Source organism: Microplitis mediator, chromosome 3 (genome assembly GCF_029852145.1).
Source record: "Microplitis mediator isolate UGA2020A chromosome 3, iyMicMedi2.1, whole genome shotgun sequence".
Taxonomy (NCBI): Eukaryota; Metazoa; Arthropoda; class Insecta; order Hymenoptera; family Braconidae; genus Microplitis; species Microplitis mediator.
Window position 1 is genome coordinate 403811 of NC_079971.1, and position 18001 is coordinate 421811.

The 18001-nt window shown below is 34.0% G+C and overlaps 1 protein-coding gene across 1 annotated transcript in view; it reads right to left on the bottom strand.

Annotated features, from left to right (window-relative positions):
* Window positions 1–9548, bottom strand: part of LOC130664398 (protein jim lovell) — a 64704-nt gene extending 55156 nt beyond the window's left edge. The window contains exon 1 of the mRNA XM_057464228.1: window positions 9465–9548. The gene's annotated coding sequence lies outside the window, so the exon portion shown is untranslated. The remainder of the gene's footprint in view (window positions 1–9464) is intronic.
* Window positions 9549–18001: the final 8453 nt, after the last annotated feature.

The window sequence follows — 18001 nt, forward strand, 5'->3', positions numbered from 1 at the left end:
TGTTGCTAGTGTGCATGCTGGGAAAAATCCTTTGTCTTGATTTTTTTTTTTTCGTTTTTTACGTAAATATAATGTATGCACATTTTATATGTATGAGCGGTTATTCATTGTTTTGTAGTTATATATGTGAGTAGAAAGTAATGTATAATTTTTAGTTTTTTTTAATAATTATTGTATACTTTTGCTGTAAAACCATGTGAGTTTTTATTATTTTTATGTATTTTTTCTTAACAGGAAGAAAATTATTTTAGAAAATGTCATAAATTTTTTTTTTGTTCAGATTTTGTGTAAAAAAAATTTATATTTCTTAAACAAACTGATAAAAAATTTATGATGGAATATTTATATAAATTTTAATAAATAAAAAATTATTGGTAATAAAAAAAATTAAAACAAAGAAAGTTTTGAAAAAAAAATCAAGTGAAACTTTTGACTATCCAAGAGGAAAAGATGTGACGATTGTCAAGACAATTAACTCCTTCGTGGACCGGTGGATCGATTAAAAGTACCGGTAGATCATCGATCCATGTCTCTTTAGCCAACCGTAATCTCAAAAAAAAAATAAATAAATAAATAATAAATACTGGTGTGTGATATGGTAAAGGATCGTGGAAAAGCGTGAGTGAGATAAAATAAGAAAAAAGTTTAAGAGTGAGATATATGAGGGGCGGGTTTGACCATGGACCCGTATAGAAAATGGCGGGGTGGCGGTGGGTGAATAGCGAACCGGGTAAAACTAGAAAGGGTGAGCCAGGGTATGAGTGAGAGGGATGAAAAGAGGTTTTCAAGAGGGAGTGAATGGGGAAAATGAGGGAGGACTTTATATGGAAAGAGGTACGCAAGTCGCGCGTTGAAATCTCCAGCTTTTACTTATCAACTCAATGGTTTTTTTTTTATTTTATTTTGCAGTTTAAATAATCGCGAGTGAGCGATTGGAAATAATATTTATAGAGTAATAATAAACAATAGAGAACAAGAAAAAAAAAATGAGAAAATAAGAAGATCGAATGCGTGGATTGCACGAGCACTCGAGCGATTAAGAAATGATGGGCATTGTGTTCTGCTCGCGATCACGTAGGTAAGAGATATATATATATTTATATAAAGAATAAAATACACGTATGTGTGCTCAGATGTTGGACTGAGGCTCGTGGCCGCCCGGGGTCGTGGCCTGGCCTCCTGCCGCACAATAATCTTCTCTTGGAGTCTTAACTTCTCTACTTGAGATCTGAACACACAAGAACTACAGCAGAAACTCTCGACTTATATACATTGCATTACACTACACTAGCTATCTTGTGTATCGTGTGTGCTCTGGTATTCTCTGAGGATCACCGGGACACGAGATCGTTGACCTCATCCGATTCAATCACTCCTTTTGTCTCTTATTATTTTCAAATTATATATTTATATATTATCAAAACTGTTTCATACATTTTTCAGGCATCAAGTCAGACAATATATTTTTTTTTATATCACGAAAATTTTTAGATACATTTTTTTTACAATAAAATCAGTTATAAATTTAAATTTTTGCCGTAACTAAAATTCAATAATCGTCTAAAAAAAGTGAAAGTAAGTAATTTTGAATATTTTTGACATGAAATAATAATATGATACTGAAGTTAGCAGACGTCTAATAATTTTTGGATTTTTTTTTAGACGATAAACCATAAAAAAAAAATATTTGAAAAAATTGCACCTGTAGTTTTTTAAATTTTCTACATATGCATATTTTTATTTTATTTTTTTACAATTGATTTGTTGAAATACGAAAATTCAAAAATTTTTAAATGTCTGCTAACTTCAGGATCATATAATAATTTGTCATAAAAGAAATAAATTTCGTCTTAAATAATTTAATAAAAATAAAAATGTAATTATTGTGACAATAATTTTCCACAATAAATAAAAAGATATTTGATACATTAAAATGAGATAAAAAATGAGTAAGCCGTGTAATGTAAATAAATAATACGTATAGCAAATAATAACAAGAGAGATGATTGAAGAAAAATATATATTCCCGGCAGAATAATAAGTCAAAGCGTGTATACACTATTTGATCCAAGATTTCCTAAGTTAAACCCAAAGAGAGACAACGAAAAGCCATTATCTTTGGCGTGGTCTCAAGCTTAAAACTTAAACGAAAAGCAGTTAGGCAGTCACGCGTTGCGGTCGCCGCTTGGCGTCAGGCGAAATTGAGCGGATTCGAGTTGTGCCGCGCGCCTTAGAAGAGTTAAGAGCCGCAAGAAAGAGTAAGAAGTTGAATTTACCAATTGTGCACTACCCACTCCACTCTACTCCACTCTACTCCAGCATATACAATCTTCAGCTAAACAGAATGAGTATCAACACGACATACAATAAAACACAACCATCCAGCATCCACCGCATCCAAATCCCATATACACAACCCAGTCTACTACATAAAAGTATTATGCCGCGTAAAAAAAATTTAAGTAACCACGCATCCGATAAAAGTGCGCGAGAGATGGAATATAACAATAATAATCATAATAAAAAAAAAGTAAGATAAAAAAAATATATTATACATATATATATAAGAGTATACAGTAGCAGCGGCGGCGCTCAAGTCAACTCTCAACTTGTCTCTCGGTCGGGGACACACAGAGTGGGCGTGGCTTCTGGTGAGCTGGTGAGCTGGTGCACCAGCACCCCTCGCGGTAGCAGAGAGTAGAGAGAGCCGCGATATAAAATTATAGTCACAAGCTAAAGCGGCTTCTTTCGTTTTCGCGTACGATTACTCTCTTCTTATATATATAGATATATTTATCCCTGTTACTCTTTTTTATTTTATCATTTTATCTCAACTGTAAACTCAGTACCTCAGATCCTCTTTATCCTGATCCACACCCTTGGCTCCCTTAAACGCGGGACGAGTTCCCCACATCACCCCGCATTTAGTCGCCAGGTCGCTAAAATAAAACTCAGGGGCCTCAACGCGAATAAATAAGAAAAGCCAATGCTCGTTCGTCACGAGCTTGTGGTCGGTCGGCAGGACGCCGCCGTCTCATCACGCGCGGCCCAATCAGCCTCGTAATCACTGTGCTGAAGCTGAACGCTACAACCCATAGTCTAGGCGACGTTGCCCCTGCCGCTCCTTTTCTTTTATCTTATATTGCAGTCGACGAAATATTTCGCTGATTAAAAAATAACCCGCCAGTTTAAACAATTAAAATGTCATCAATTTTTTTCACTCAAAAACATAAAAACATAAATTTATAAATATATTTATATATATATGGATTGATGGATGTAGAATATTTTTTCTATGCCCGATATATTTATTCTACTCTGGTTGGCATTCGCTTGCCACTTTGCCTCGACTTTACACAACTAAAGCATAAGGCAATTTAGTTGTGGTGCATCGTTTCTCCAATTACCATTTTGCTCTCAACGACTATTCTCGGAAAAGTCATATCCGTAACGTACCAACACTTGCTTCTTTTTAAGGCACTCCACTCTACTCTACTCTACTCCACTCTTATATATTATATATTTACGTATGAATGTACTAAGACTAACAATTTTTTAACAGATCTTTATTTTTACGACAAACTATTTCGTGTTACGTAAATTCTCATATAAAAAATTTACATTTCGAATTCAGGCAAATAAAAATTTTATTATTATTTTTTTTTTTTAAACGTAATTTAATAATTTATAAAATAAAGACTCACGACTTTGATTGATAGTCAAATATAAATAAAATAAAAATTAACATGATATTTAAGTTAATCTATGCACGCAAAGAATATCAAAGTGATAGATAAATAAAAACAAAAGCTTACAAGGATATGTTATAATAAAAGAATAAAAAGAAAAAGAAAAAGAAAAAAGCCGAGGTCGAATCGGTCTGACCCCCTTGAAAGGTCGGCGCACGCGAGTAAACATCTCGTGGAAGGTAAAAGGCGTCAGTATGCTAGTATCTGACTGCACACAACACTACTTGTAATGTTGCATATCTCCATATCCCAGCAAACCGATTTTCCTAACGTAGTCTGCATTCTTCCCATAGACCGTATTATACACGAGGTTCTATTCCTACCAATAGTTATTTTACTGCTCTTCTATATAATAGTCCAAGTCTAGTTAAAACCTCCCTCTTCCCATCTCCATCTCACTCTCTGGCTCCAATACCCAAGTCGATCATCCTCTGGATGTTCCTCATCCTCATCTTTTATCCTCGTTCAATTTCGTCTCACGGTTTTGTTGCACTCGTTCAAGATCGCGCGTAAACGGACGGGCAGTGGCCTAATTGTCGCCTTCCTCTCTCACTCTTTTTCTTTATACTCCGTTTTGTGTTGCCGTTGCCGTTGCCGTAACGTGACGTGAGTCAGACGTGCCCTAACACCGACCACTTTCCTCTCGGGTTCATGCACTTCCTCTTCCGTTACTTGTCAACATTTAAATCCCTCCCACCCTCTCTCTAAAAAAATAAATAAATTCAAGAAAATTATTATCTCCATTTCCGATAATTTTTTAATGAATAAATTTTAAAAGTTAAAAAGGGCGGCATTGCTTTGTTTTATAACGGATTGAATCATATATTGCATGCATACAGGAGGCGCGTACGATATTATTGAAAGGTTGAAATGGAATCACGGTCCGGTTTAATCCTCTCCCCTCTTTCCATTTACAAACAGCTGTCTTCTTATTCTTTAATATCACATATCTTCTCTTCTTTTATTGTCTTACTCTTTCTATATACATATAGATATATAGATATATATGCTTCTACTGTCTATAAAATACATGATGTGCTCATGGTATCGGCAATACAGAGTAAAGGTACGTGATGCAACTGCCTCCGGCGTACATATGCTGGCTCATACCTTAAGATATATATCGTGTATGAGTCACGTATCGATACACCGCTCGCTCTCATTGCTGCCCGACAATCATTTTGGCTATTGGATCATCTCGATATCCACTTAAAAAAAATAAAATAATAAAAATAAAAACAAGTATATATATTGATCCATAAACTGGTCTACTGATGCAAGGCTGCGGTATGCATCGATACGAATATCCGTTCAATTTGCTGCGTACAGACGTACGTTTCTTTGGACCGCGAACCGCGTGAGAAAACGCATCCGCACGTGCTTATTTATTACTTATTATTATTTATTTTCCATTTTAACTCCGAGCGATAAACTTTATTATTGTTATCATTATTGGATTATAATAAATATTTAAGAAATTTTCGTGCGGTAGCAACAAAAAAACAGAAAAGAAAGAAAAAAAAAATTAATATATTTTTTGCAAGAGATTTCATATTTCCATGAATGCATTTGAGATGGTATTAAAGTTGAGACCCACCGCGGTATGCACGTCCCTATATATTCTTTGTCCTCCTCCTCAGTATCTTCTTCTTGTTAGTCTCTTCTTCTGATGCTCGTGATACTCGGACTTAACTTCTCGCACTACGGCCTTTGAACGGTTTGCTACAAACCCGGACACACCTCTACTCTACTCGAGCCGCGGTGTTGCGTTACGCGAGTAGGGAGAACAAGATTAAACTTTACTCATACAACAATCTATTGTAATTGTTTATTTTCCCTTTTGTATATCAAATATATTATTTTATTTTATTTTTACTTTTTTACCTCCAATTTATTTATTACCAGGCAATAAATTATTTCAAGTTGCGGCGACGGCAAATAATTCGACTACACAGAAAAAACAGATATCTTGAGTCAAGAAAATATTTTTGAAGACAAACGTTTTCGGGAATTAAGTCAAGATTTTCTTGAGCCAAGAGAATTCGTCTTGGTTGGAGAAGATTTCTACACAGAAAAAAATGATTTCTTGGCGCAAAAAATTTTTTCTTGTTCCAAGAAAATATTTACTTGACCCAAGAAATTTTTTGTATTATAAAGTGAAAACAAAACTTTTCTTGGGGTAAGAAAAAATTTTCTCGGAACAAGAAAAAAATTTTTTAGGCGAGAAAAAAATTCTTGAGCCAAGATAAATTTTTGTCTTCAATTCATAATACAAAATATTTCTTGCGCCAAGAAATTCTATTTTTCTGTGTACTTTATCTGAGAAAATTTAGGTCTCCAAAAAAATTTTCTTTAATCAAGAATATTTACCTTCAGTTGAGAATTTTTTTTTGAATTACCGCGCCAATAATTTCGCGAAAAATATTTTCAAAAATTTCTATCTGTCATTTAAAATTATTATTAAATTATCGAATCGAAGATACATAATTCTATTCTAGGGTCGCAAATATAAAAATAAATTACGTCGATTTGTTGGACACTTCCGGTTACGTCTTACCGCCATGTATGCAAATAAACAAGCCAATAAAAAATGAATCAATAAATGAAGTTTTTTGCCGTAAATAATAAATTGAATCGGAGTAAAACTGCAACATTGTTTCTTTATAATATTCGCTAGTGTCTTTTTTATAATTTATACCGTGTAAAACATCGATATCGGGATATTTTTAAAACTTGACATGCGAATGTGCAGTAAAATATATTTTACAGAATTTAAAATAATTTTTAAACGCCTGTGGCTAATAATTATAATTTAATACAACAGTTACATATTTCTTGGTGGAAAAAAAAAAAGTTTTGCAAGATATTCGAGGAAAAACAGTAAAAATCGAAGCAAAGAATCGGCATGAGAGCGCCGAGGATTGCGAGGAAACAAAAAATGAAAATCTTCTGACGCGTGACGACCTCTTCTAGCTCAAGATCTATTCTCTGTATCAGTACTAAAACTCTAGCTCCATATTATAACAGAATGTATATAGAGTCGAATTGTGAGATATTTATATATAAATAAAATCCACTTGTATATTGGATAAATTGTTGGCTATAGGGAACATAAACACATTCATAACACACGTGTAATGATACGAGTAAACTGAGACAGCGTTTTCTCGATGAGAATAATAGACCGTATAAATTCTTCCTTACTCTCCCATGTGGTATAATATACAAAAGAAAATAAATATAAATAAAAGTACTACGGCTCTACAGTACGGCTGCATTCTCGATTGGAGGTCATCGGATCAACGATCCGTATACAGACACAAACGATTAATCCTCTCGTGATTGAGTTGATGAGTATCTTCTTAATCAAAAATAAATAAATACAACATATAAAAACTGTATCATAATCATTATCATTATTTAATGCCTCCATCTATTATATATCTTTCTTACATGTATCACTAGACTTTTAAATAAATTTAATTTTTGACTTTAATCGTGTAATTATAGGGGAGGGAGGGGCAAAAGGGGGTACTTAGAGAAATACCAAGTTTTCGAGGACTCAAATACGCTAAATCTTTTTTTTTTTTTTAATGATACACAGAAAAAAAGAATTTCTTGTCGCAAGAAATATTTTGTATTATGAATTGAAGACAAAAATTTTTCTTGGCTCAAGAATTTTTTTCTCGCCTAAAAAATTTTTTTCTTGTTCCGAGAAAATTTTATCTTACCCCAAGAAAAGTTTTGTTTTCACTTTATAATACAAAAAATTTCTTGGTTCAAGTAAAAATTTTCTTAGAACAAGAAAAAATTTTTTACGCCAAGAAATCCTTTTTTTCTGTGTGTTCAAAGTAAATAGAAGAAATTTTCAGTTACCGTCGAAAAAAAAAAATTTTTCATTTCTGCGGGCAAAATGGGGCACCCCCTAAAAAAGGTAAAAAAAAAAAATCTGGATTTTAAACGAATTTGATTAAGTTGGATTTTTTTTTAAGTAATTTACATGAAGAAAAATTATATTTTACATGTTTATTGGATACAAAAGAAGAAAAAAAATTTTTAATAGTTTTTATCATAAAACAAACGTCATTAATATTTTTCAACTGACAACTGATTTTTGAAAAAGTTTACCAAAAAAAATTCAAAGTATCGCTTAATTATATTTACAGAAGTGATTTTGGAATGTTTAAAAACCATTTAAAATATAAAATTTTTTTTTATCAAATTTTGGGGGTACCCCGTTTTGCCTACGCTACCCCTTTTGCCCCCCTTCCCCTATATAAAAGTAGAGTAGAAAAAATAATTTAAAAAAGCGATTATTAACTTAATCGACACTAAAATATATAACCCATAGAACACGACACCTATAGCCAGTGAAAAACGATTCTCGAATCGTGCGCGTTATCTTACACACGTATCTAAAAGTCACGCATACGAAATAAATATACTCGGCAAGCGATTTAGTGTTAATCCAAGAGTTTAACAGTCAAATAAATATTACAAGTGTAGCTAAAAATAAAACTCGATAAACAAATAAATAATAATATGATATATTGGAGTATGTGTAGAATATACCCTCCCCTGTGACCCTCCCCTCTATTTGTTTATTATCCTTGATACACTGATTCAAGTTATTTGTCCCGATGCGAGCTATAGATTTAATACGTGAGCTTTTATAAGGTAGTTTTATATATCAGGGCAAGTTGCTCTACTCTCTCGCACCTGTTGCTTCGGTTCACCGCACTAAATCGAACGGCTTTCCCCCTTTAGCGTTCGTCATCAGTAGCTCTTGCTTCTGCTTATATTATGCCTTACTACACTAGTTCACTAATGTAATGTAACTACACCTATACCTGCTGCTGCTTATACTCTTAGCAAACTAACAGCTATAACCGTGAGATCAAATTGCCAAATGATAACAAGACATATTTAATATTTAATTTATTCAAACATATACTCTATTATAATGTGGATGGAGATTTATATATTCGCAATTATAATAAAGGATCAGAGTTGGTGGAGTTGAGAAATATAAAAACGGAGCCACTCACGCGGAGCAGCGAACCGCGAAATCGTTATTTTCTCACATATGAATCAGTCTTATTCGACTTATAATATTCAAATGAGCATGCAGATATTATGTTGATATAAGATGTAAATATATTTAAGAATTATATATGTGTGTATCTTTTGTGAGGATATATAACTGCACTCGAAAAGTGGGACTGGGACTGCCGGGACCCTTTCCATCCCATTTCCCTTGAGGCTTTTGTCAATTTACCCTAGTGTATTCTTCCGAATCGTCACCTTTACACCGATATATTATATATTCAATGATATACTGGATATATTATGGAGGCTTGAAATTATTTTAAATAATAATCGTGTCAAGAGTCATCATTACTCTTGTCTATTTTTATTTATTTAGTTTATTATTGACTTGCTGCTGATGGTTATCGGGTTCAAGTGATTTGGTCTAGACTCTATTGTGTCTCATTATCATTATTCAAATAAAATAGTTATGTATGAGGTAATTAATAACATGTATGATTAATGATTAAATTAAGCGAATGGAAAAAGTTCGGGTGGGTAACAAGAGGGCGATGAGGGTTGCTGAGGAAAGAGAACAAAAAAATTTAAGAGGAGAAAAATGTATGGATATAAAGAAAAGGGAAAGGACTTGTAATATATGCCTGCCAAGACTATAAAAATCAATACCTCAAATTACCGGGCTGTGCTTAATTTTCTTCCTACCCCTCATTTCTTAAATTTTTTTTCTCAGCTTACATCTTACGCAGATTCCCTTTTAGTCTGTCTATTTTTTTATTTCGTCAAAAATTTTAATTTTTTAAATATTTTTACTAAAGTTGGCGAACGTCTTATAATTTCTGGTTTTTTTTAAAAAACGATAAATTATTTTTGAAAAATTACACCTAGAGCTTTTTTAATTTTCTACATGTGCATATTTATAGTATTTTTTTTTTGTAATTGATTTGTTGTAAAAAAAATCTAACAATTATTGATTGTCTACACTGAGAAAAAATTTCTCTTCGGACAATTAAATCGGTTTTGTTAAATTCTGTTAAACTAAAATTTATTTGGGACAAGTAAATTTGATTACGTCAAAATAATCTATTTTGTCATTTTTAACACATGATTTAATAGACTCTATTTGGTTGACGTTAATATTTCTCTCTCTAAGATAATAAAATCATTTGGTAAAGTTAAGAAAATATTTATCTGATAGACAACTAAATTATTTAATAGTGCCAACAAACCCACAAATATTAAAGCAAAGTTTCATTATATTAACTATAATAAATATCACTTAGACATAAAAAAATATATTCATTTAGAATAAATATGTATATTTGTTCGAATAAGTTAATAAATATATATTTGAACCTAATAAATATTTACCATCAGGAAAGGCAGTTGTCACTATGTTAGCCAACAGCAACGGGTGTAGTTCGATGCTCGCCACTAGATCGCGCACATCACTTGTAGTGTCCCTGGTAAGAAACTTATTTCAGAAGTTTCATATTCCAAACTTGAAGCATTCACGGGACGAGCTTGCAGCTGTTAAAAGGCAGAAAGATATAACATATGACTTAATTTTTAAATATTAATATTTCCGTTATTTAATTGTAGAATTAATGTTCTGTCGTATTAAAATAATATTCAATTATTATTAATAACTCATTCTCTAAAATTTAGTTATCAGAATAAATTTTTTTTCTCAGTATACTAACTTCAGGATCATAATATTTTTATTATTTTGTTATAACTGTTCTGAAATATTTTTTTTCAGCTAAATAAAATACTAGTACGCATTTTTGATATTTAAAATATTGAAATAACCATTAATAAGACTTAGAAGTAAGACTTACCGATTTTAGTTGTTGTGAATTCTCAGGAACAAAGACACTGGCACTAAATTGATTAAAAAACATATCACTGACTCGAATTAATTATTTTCACAAATGACACTTGTTAATAAAAGAAAATTATTATTTTATCATGTGATTAATCACAAACGTGATTTATTTACAATGTAAAGACACTTAGCCAATTAGTGATTGCACTGAAATAACGTCTTAATTACAACCTTTACCGGCAGCAATAATTAGCCGCCATAATTGCGAGGGAAATAAATTATTTGAATGCGCATACGCGATAGCTTCATTCGTACTTGCGCATTTTCAAATCCCAACGGTCAAAATAACCCGAGTTTACATAAATAATTAAAAATCTTGGACTCGAAACATAGAAAAGAATAAACTCAATGTCTTTTAATAGAAAAAACCACAAATTCACTTGAATAAATTTAAAAGTATTTAATTTATAAAATTACTCGACACTGGTTTAACGTATCGCGAATTTAAATGACAGTGCACTTTAAAAGTCATGACAATCACTTCTACACACCTATTACACTATAAAATATAACATTATCCCAAAGAAATAAATAACAAACAACTAAAACCAATTAAATAATTATTAATTACTTCAGCACAACATTCCCGACGCTCGCTCAGCGGACGAGTGAGTTCGCGCGCCATCTGCCGGTCGAATTCAAAAGCGCGGTAATGAATTCAAATCTATTAATAAATAAAAACCAAATCAATAATATAAATAATGACAACAATATATGTGAGTATCAACAAATAAAATTAAATTTATAATTTGATAACCAATTAATAGTAAAAATAATTATAGAAAATAAATAAATGGGTGTAATCAAAGCTTAGGAAAGTATGATTACAACTTTTGAGTTGAAAAGGGTTGGTTGATTTTATAGCCCTCCGTTTGATCCTCCTCTTGGTCACGAGTTTCTCAAAGTTCAACTTCTTCTTCTTCTCCTCTTCTTCTTCTCCTTCTTATTCTTATTCTTATTCTTCATCATCATCTTCTTGATCCTCATCCTCCAGTGCATCACCATCTCATTTATCTCAATCTCCTCACACATTTGTACCCAAACAGGTTTGTTCGTCCACATTAACCGTAATTACAACCTGTAATATGCAAAGAAATCGGGTGTGAGAAACTGGCAATAAAAAAGCTTAAGCTTAAAAAAAGTAAATAAAAATAAAAGTGAGAACTGACCAACGAGATTGCGGTGGTCATGGTTCTGGCCACGTTTCTCTCCCACTCAATTTCCTCTTTTTTTATTTTATTTTCTATCTCTTTTCACTTCTCCCTCATCGGTTCTCATTCTTCTCTCGTCTCTCTTCGACATCCAGTCTCTGCTCTTCGGTCCTGCTTCCACTCTAGTACTCTAATAAAAAACAAAGACAGAAAACAGATTACTCGAGTCTATTCTAGAAAAAAAAACTTTTAATAATTAAGTTAATTACTATGGCCACGCGCCAATTATCAATATGATTTTTAATTAATAAATATGTTTATATTTTCAAACTTTTATTTATATATATTTTTTTTTATTCATTATATATTTACGTTCGTTATCGAGTTACCATATATTTACTTGTAACACATTGAAAAAAAAGTTTATTTTTGTTAATGTTGGATGTTGATATTCATGAGGCAAATAGTTTGGCAACGTTGAAACCACGCATTTCGCTTGTACCTCGTTATCATATCCCCAGAATTTATATACATCGTTATATACAATTGTTAGACTTTCGACACAATACTTTTTTCACGTAACGCTGGATTTATATTTAAATATACATACGTCGTGAATTTACTGGTAAAAAAAAAGTTCAATATTTATTAATTAAATTCAATAATTAAAAATTTTTTTAATTAATTAACTCTACCTAAGTTTTAAGCTAAAAATTATTTTTTAATTAATTATAAAATTTTTATTTAAAAAAAAAAAAAACTGGATAAAAATAAATACTAAGCAATTTGCATTAGAGATAGTGGTGATAATATTGACCTATCGTTTTACACAACTCAATTGAACGAGATTCTTTTACCAAAAGTCTTTACTTATCATTCTAAAGGTTTTTATTCCGAGTTTAAAGACTTGCGGAAAGATAGGAAGCCAAGATTATCACCTTTGATGCCTGCTAACACTCGAGAATTTCGATAAATCTACAAACTAAACATCTTTACTCGTCTTTGCTAATCCTTTGATGTTTCTTGACCAAAAAAAAAATTTTAAATTCCAATCCAAGCAAATATACCCACTAGTATTTTATTTAACCAAAATTTTTTCTTATCAATTCAATGAATTTGTGGATATTTTAAGTCTGGAATAATATATATAGATATCGTTAAAATAAAACTGAAAGACTCAACAAGTTTGTATTTGAGGTCCTTTGGTAATTAATTATCTTGGTAGGTAGGTAATCGATTTGAGCTTGGGGCCATTGCCGTGAAGCACTTTTATGCTATAGTATAAAGTCAGCTAGCATCTATACACATAACACTAGACCTAAACTAAACTCTCTGTTGTAGATGTTGCCGTAGATGTGTACAAGGAGCACAAGGAGTACGCAAGACGGTCAGTAATGCAGTAAGACGAAGGGTTGATTGCCTGCGGAGAGACAACCTCCCACACCACCTCGACCAAGTCCAGGGCCTAGAGTGAGAAAGGGAGAGAGAAAGACAAAGTTGACTTGTGGTTGCTGGCTGGACTACGTCCTACGTCCTTTTAGCTTCATTGGGGTGAGTATTCTGGACTACAGAGAGAACTCAAGACCCACCAAGAGTAAGAGTCTTCATACATATAGAGTATATGTATGTTTGTGTGTATGTACATATGTACGATAGTCTTGAACCCTCAACATCCCTCCCATCCGTCATCTCTTGCAAAAGCTCAAGTCCAGGTTCGGGTGGTTTCCGCTTTAGATTTTCTTCAAACAGTGAGAGGTCATCAAAAGTTATAAACCCAGAAGATGATTCGCTTTGATTTAATAAAACAAAATATAATGTTTAAATAAAAGTAATGTAGCCAAGTGTTGGCCCGACACCCGTTAAATGACAGTCCTACGGAAGCTGACTAACTATCAGAGGGAAACACCCTCCCGGGCGGACCGGGTCTTAATGTTGCTCCTATCTCTCAATAACTCTCTCGCTTTATCCTCAATCTATATCCTTGTTACTCTCATTACTTTTGGTATTTAGGGTCTTCTGGTGTGGTGTGGGTTCTGAGCCCCACCGACACGATACACACATGAGTAGTCTCGAGACCACCGGGCACAATAATTACTGCGAGCTAGAGGCTACGGGTCTAAGGAGCTGAGGAGAGGACGCTCAAGACTAGGACATAAGAGCAAGAGCAGAGTAAGAGGGATGAGACGTAAGACTTGGCTCTTTACTTAGTAGAAGGGGTGGCCGGCAATCGATACATGCACACTCACTGCCGCTCCCAATCGTGTATGTATTTATGTGATGGCGCGGACACCGGCCGCGTGACACGCAACGTTGCCGCGTATATGCAACACAACACACATAATAACACTATATATATAATATATACTTTATATATATTAACTACACATTGAAACTAAACAGGCAACTTTGTGTGCCAGGACAAAGACAAAGCCGGCCCGCGACCATTACACACACATACATAACATGCATATATATATATATATATATATATATATATATATCTATAGCTAGGTAGACGAGTAAAGATAAAGCGGACTACACGCATACATAAAGACACAAACAACAGGCAAGTTACATAAGCTCCTTCAGCCCCTCAAGTCACCTTACCGTCTTCACCCTCCATTCCATTCCATTCCATTCCTCCTTTACTTATTTCTCCTCCTACTTCTCTCTACATATATTCTATTCGGTTCCATTCCTTGCCCAGTTTCTAATTTACATTCCCCGCTGCCTCTGCCTCTGCCACTGCTTCTGTTCACACTCCCACCACCTCCCGATGACCGTCTTACAGCTATATCTTCCAACCAAATACAATTCAAATAATATATACATCTATATAAAAGCGTAGTGGCTCTGCAGCAAGTGGAGAAAATAATAATAATAATAATAATAAAATTAAACTCGTTGACATGGACCGGCAGGTATAAGCCGGACCTTGTATCCAGGACAATAATTAACTTATATACAGCGCTCGTTATTTTAGGACTGTAAATAAAAATGATAGAAAAAATGTATGTAAGATATGATGGGAAAAAATTTGTGAGAGGTAAGAGCACTGGTTAAAAATCAAAATAATACCTCGAGTATGAGGGTGGTAAAGATGTCGGCGGTGGAGATATAGGTATCGGTGTGTTAGTAAATGTGTGAGTGTCGGGGATTGTGGAAAAATGCTGGAAGGCGCGCGTGAATAATTCAGAGGGGTGCGTGTATAAGAGCAGATCCCGTAAGAAGTAGCTCGAACGAGTAGCGGTGATCCGTCGGGGGTGGCCAGAGGCAAGCCTGCTAAGCAGAGTGATAAGGAGGTGGGAGGGTGCCAGAAAAGATGAAGAAGACAGCAGTAAGGGTTACGAGCATCACTCATCAGCGGCGGCCATATTGCCACGTACCCCGGTCATACCCTCCGCAAGATCCTGATAATTCTACACTCTTGCTCACTCACGCTCTCATAGTCGCTCTCCTATAGTATACTCTCTCTTCTACTCTCGTATATCCTCTGAGGACTGGATCCCTTGCCACCTCACCGCCGATGAAACTTGGGCTTCTTCTTATTCTTATTCTTATTCTTCTTCTTGTTCTTATTTCTTCTTTTACTTACTCTTATTCTTCTTATTTGAACCCCGGCGTGTGGCGGTGGGTGCTTAATGAGAACCTCCACCCTCTCGCGTTGCGGGTGGAGTGGGTGGCACTCAGCCCTCCGCAGCCCCAACAAAGTCCACCCTCACGCGGGTCTTTCTCTCAAACTTGGCCTCCTTTTTTATCTACTATTTTCTCTTTCTGTCTTAAGTCGGTGCTTTATACCACGCACTCTTACTTATACAACTCGTCCGTTACAACACAGCTAAATATTTATATATATATGTATAAATAAACGACACCAAGACATGAACAACAAAACAGCCAATCGATTTTTTAGTTTTGGGGGAGAGATTAATTAACACGACGTATATACATATGTCGTTCGTGTGTGCCTGAGGGTTTCATGTAAATCTAATTATTGCGTGAGGTTAACTTAAGTGATTTTTAAAATAGTCATTTATTATTAATATTGACACCTAGTAATTCTATTTACATTTTAGGTTTACTTAAAATAATTATAGGGGTTAATATTTTTAATAAAATAAATTATATGTTGCAAGAAATAATAATTCTAAAATTATTCTTTTATTAGAAATTATCAAGAGTTTAAGTTCTAAAAATAAAACAGACATTTGGCAAAAAAAATAATTCAAAAATTTTTAGATGTATACGATTATTGTCAATAGAATGTTAGAAATAAGAACGATAGTAGATGATAGGCCTCGACAATCTCAGTGCATGTAAATGCAAATTTCCTTGCAAGACAATCGGGTATATCTTGTGGTATCGAGTTTCGACAATGATATTATCATAAAATAGTCTATCGTACGAGTCTGCTGGTCTCTGAGCTTCGAGTCTACTGTAGTCTGGTATATAAAGTCAGTAGTCACTGAGACTCCAAGACTGGGACAGGGTTGCGTGCATGCATGTTGTACTAAAAATCAACCCCTACTTACACACATAAATATATAATATATGTATATGTATTGTGTATAAATTAAAATATGTAAAATCAATGGACGATTAATTACAAAATGACACAGATACGCATAAAGGATTTGTGCATATATATACATATGTATAAAAAAAGGGTAGAGAGTGCCACGAAATCCGATTCGCCCTACGGTTCTTTTATTTTTTTATGCCCGCGGGTTTTATGGCGTGTAGGAGATTATACCTCTTCTCTTACCACTACACAGCAGCAGCAATATATATAAATATATATACATATATGTGTTTGTGTATGTATATGTATATATAAAGTAAAAAAAGAAGCAGTATAAGTAAAAGCAAAGCAACCACCCCCGTCTACTTGGTTGCTCGTCTCATCTCGCAGGCAACGTCTTACCTCCCAACCGCCTGTTTTACTCACCCTTGGTCGCTTCATTTCTCCGTCGAGGAAAGAAAATGCTGGGAAAAGGAGAACTGGATAAAAGAAGAATAACAAGTAAGGAGTAAAGCCAAAAGAAGAAGAAGGTGGAAGAAGAAGAAGAGGAAGAGTCAAAAAAAGGAGTGATGAAGGGATGGAATGAAGGAGGGGTGAAGAGAAAGACTGAGTACGCTCGCGGGTCGTTATTTTTGTGCCTGCCTCGTCTTTAATTTCTCCCCAGAAGGTGGCCACCCTACTCTACCTATCTTCATCTTGTTCTTGTTCTTGTTCTTGTTCTTTCTCTTTCTCTTGCTTTTGCTCTTGCTCTGCTCGCTCTTGCTGTTGCTCTTGCTCTAGTGAGAGCTGGGTAGTGGGTAGAAGCTGAGTCTACGCCTTACACCCGAGGAGTGTGGAACAGTGTGGAGAAGCAGAGCTGTCTTGGCATTCAGACGCGGACGCACCACCACGGACTTTCTTGGTTGTCTTAGTTCGTATGCATATCTCAGTGGCTCACATATTGATTCAGGGCGTCATTACGCGTCTTAGCTGTACTGGTGTTCTAGTACTAAGCGAGCCTCTGCTCACTAATACTTTTGAATAACCAACACCACAACACAACAACCCCCTTTAAACTCACACTAAACATGTGCATTTATACTTAAGTCGTCTCTTACCTCTCTTAACTAAATGGACACTTTACCTTTCTATGCTTTATAAACTATTCCTACTCTTGTCATTATTTAGCTAAACTTTTTCCGCTAATTCTTTCTCCCATCCTAATGATTCAAAAAATTACTTTTATTAGCAAAAACTCAGACCAACTTTAAATCAAATTTTTTCCATCAAAAAGGACAAAATTTATTGAAATTTTTTTTGTCATCTAAACCAATGAAAAATAAATTTCCACAATTTATCTCTGACAAGATTTAAAAAAAAAAATCTGTTAGATCTAATATATATCAAGTAAAACTTTTAAATGAAATCTCAATTGACTTAGTGGACGTGGCGTCATCTCGCCACTCTCTCTTACACTCAACTCTATAAAATATAACCGCTGACCAAGTAACACACAACAACTGGTACAATGTCTTTTAGCTGAGCTACAACAACTTCTCCGTAGGTATATCGGTATTCTCAGCAGGTTCTTATCTCCACTAAAGACTAATACCTTTAAATTTTAAAACTTGTTTTAATATTTTGTTTTTATCTCCTCCTTCAGATC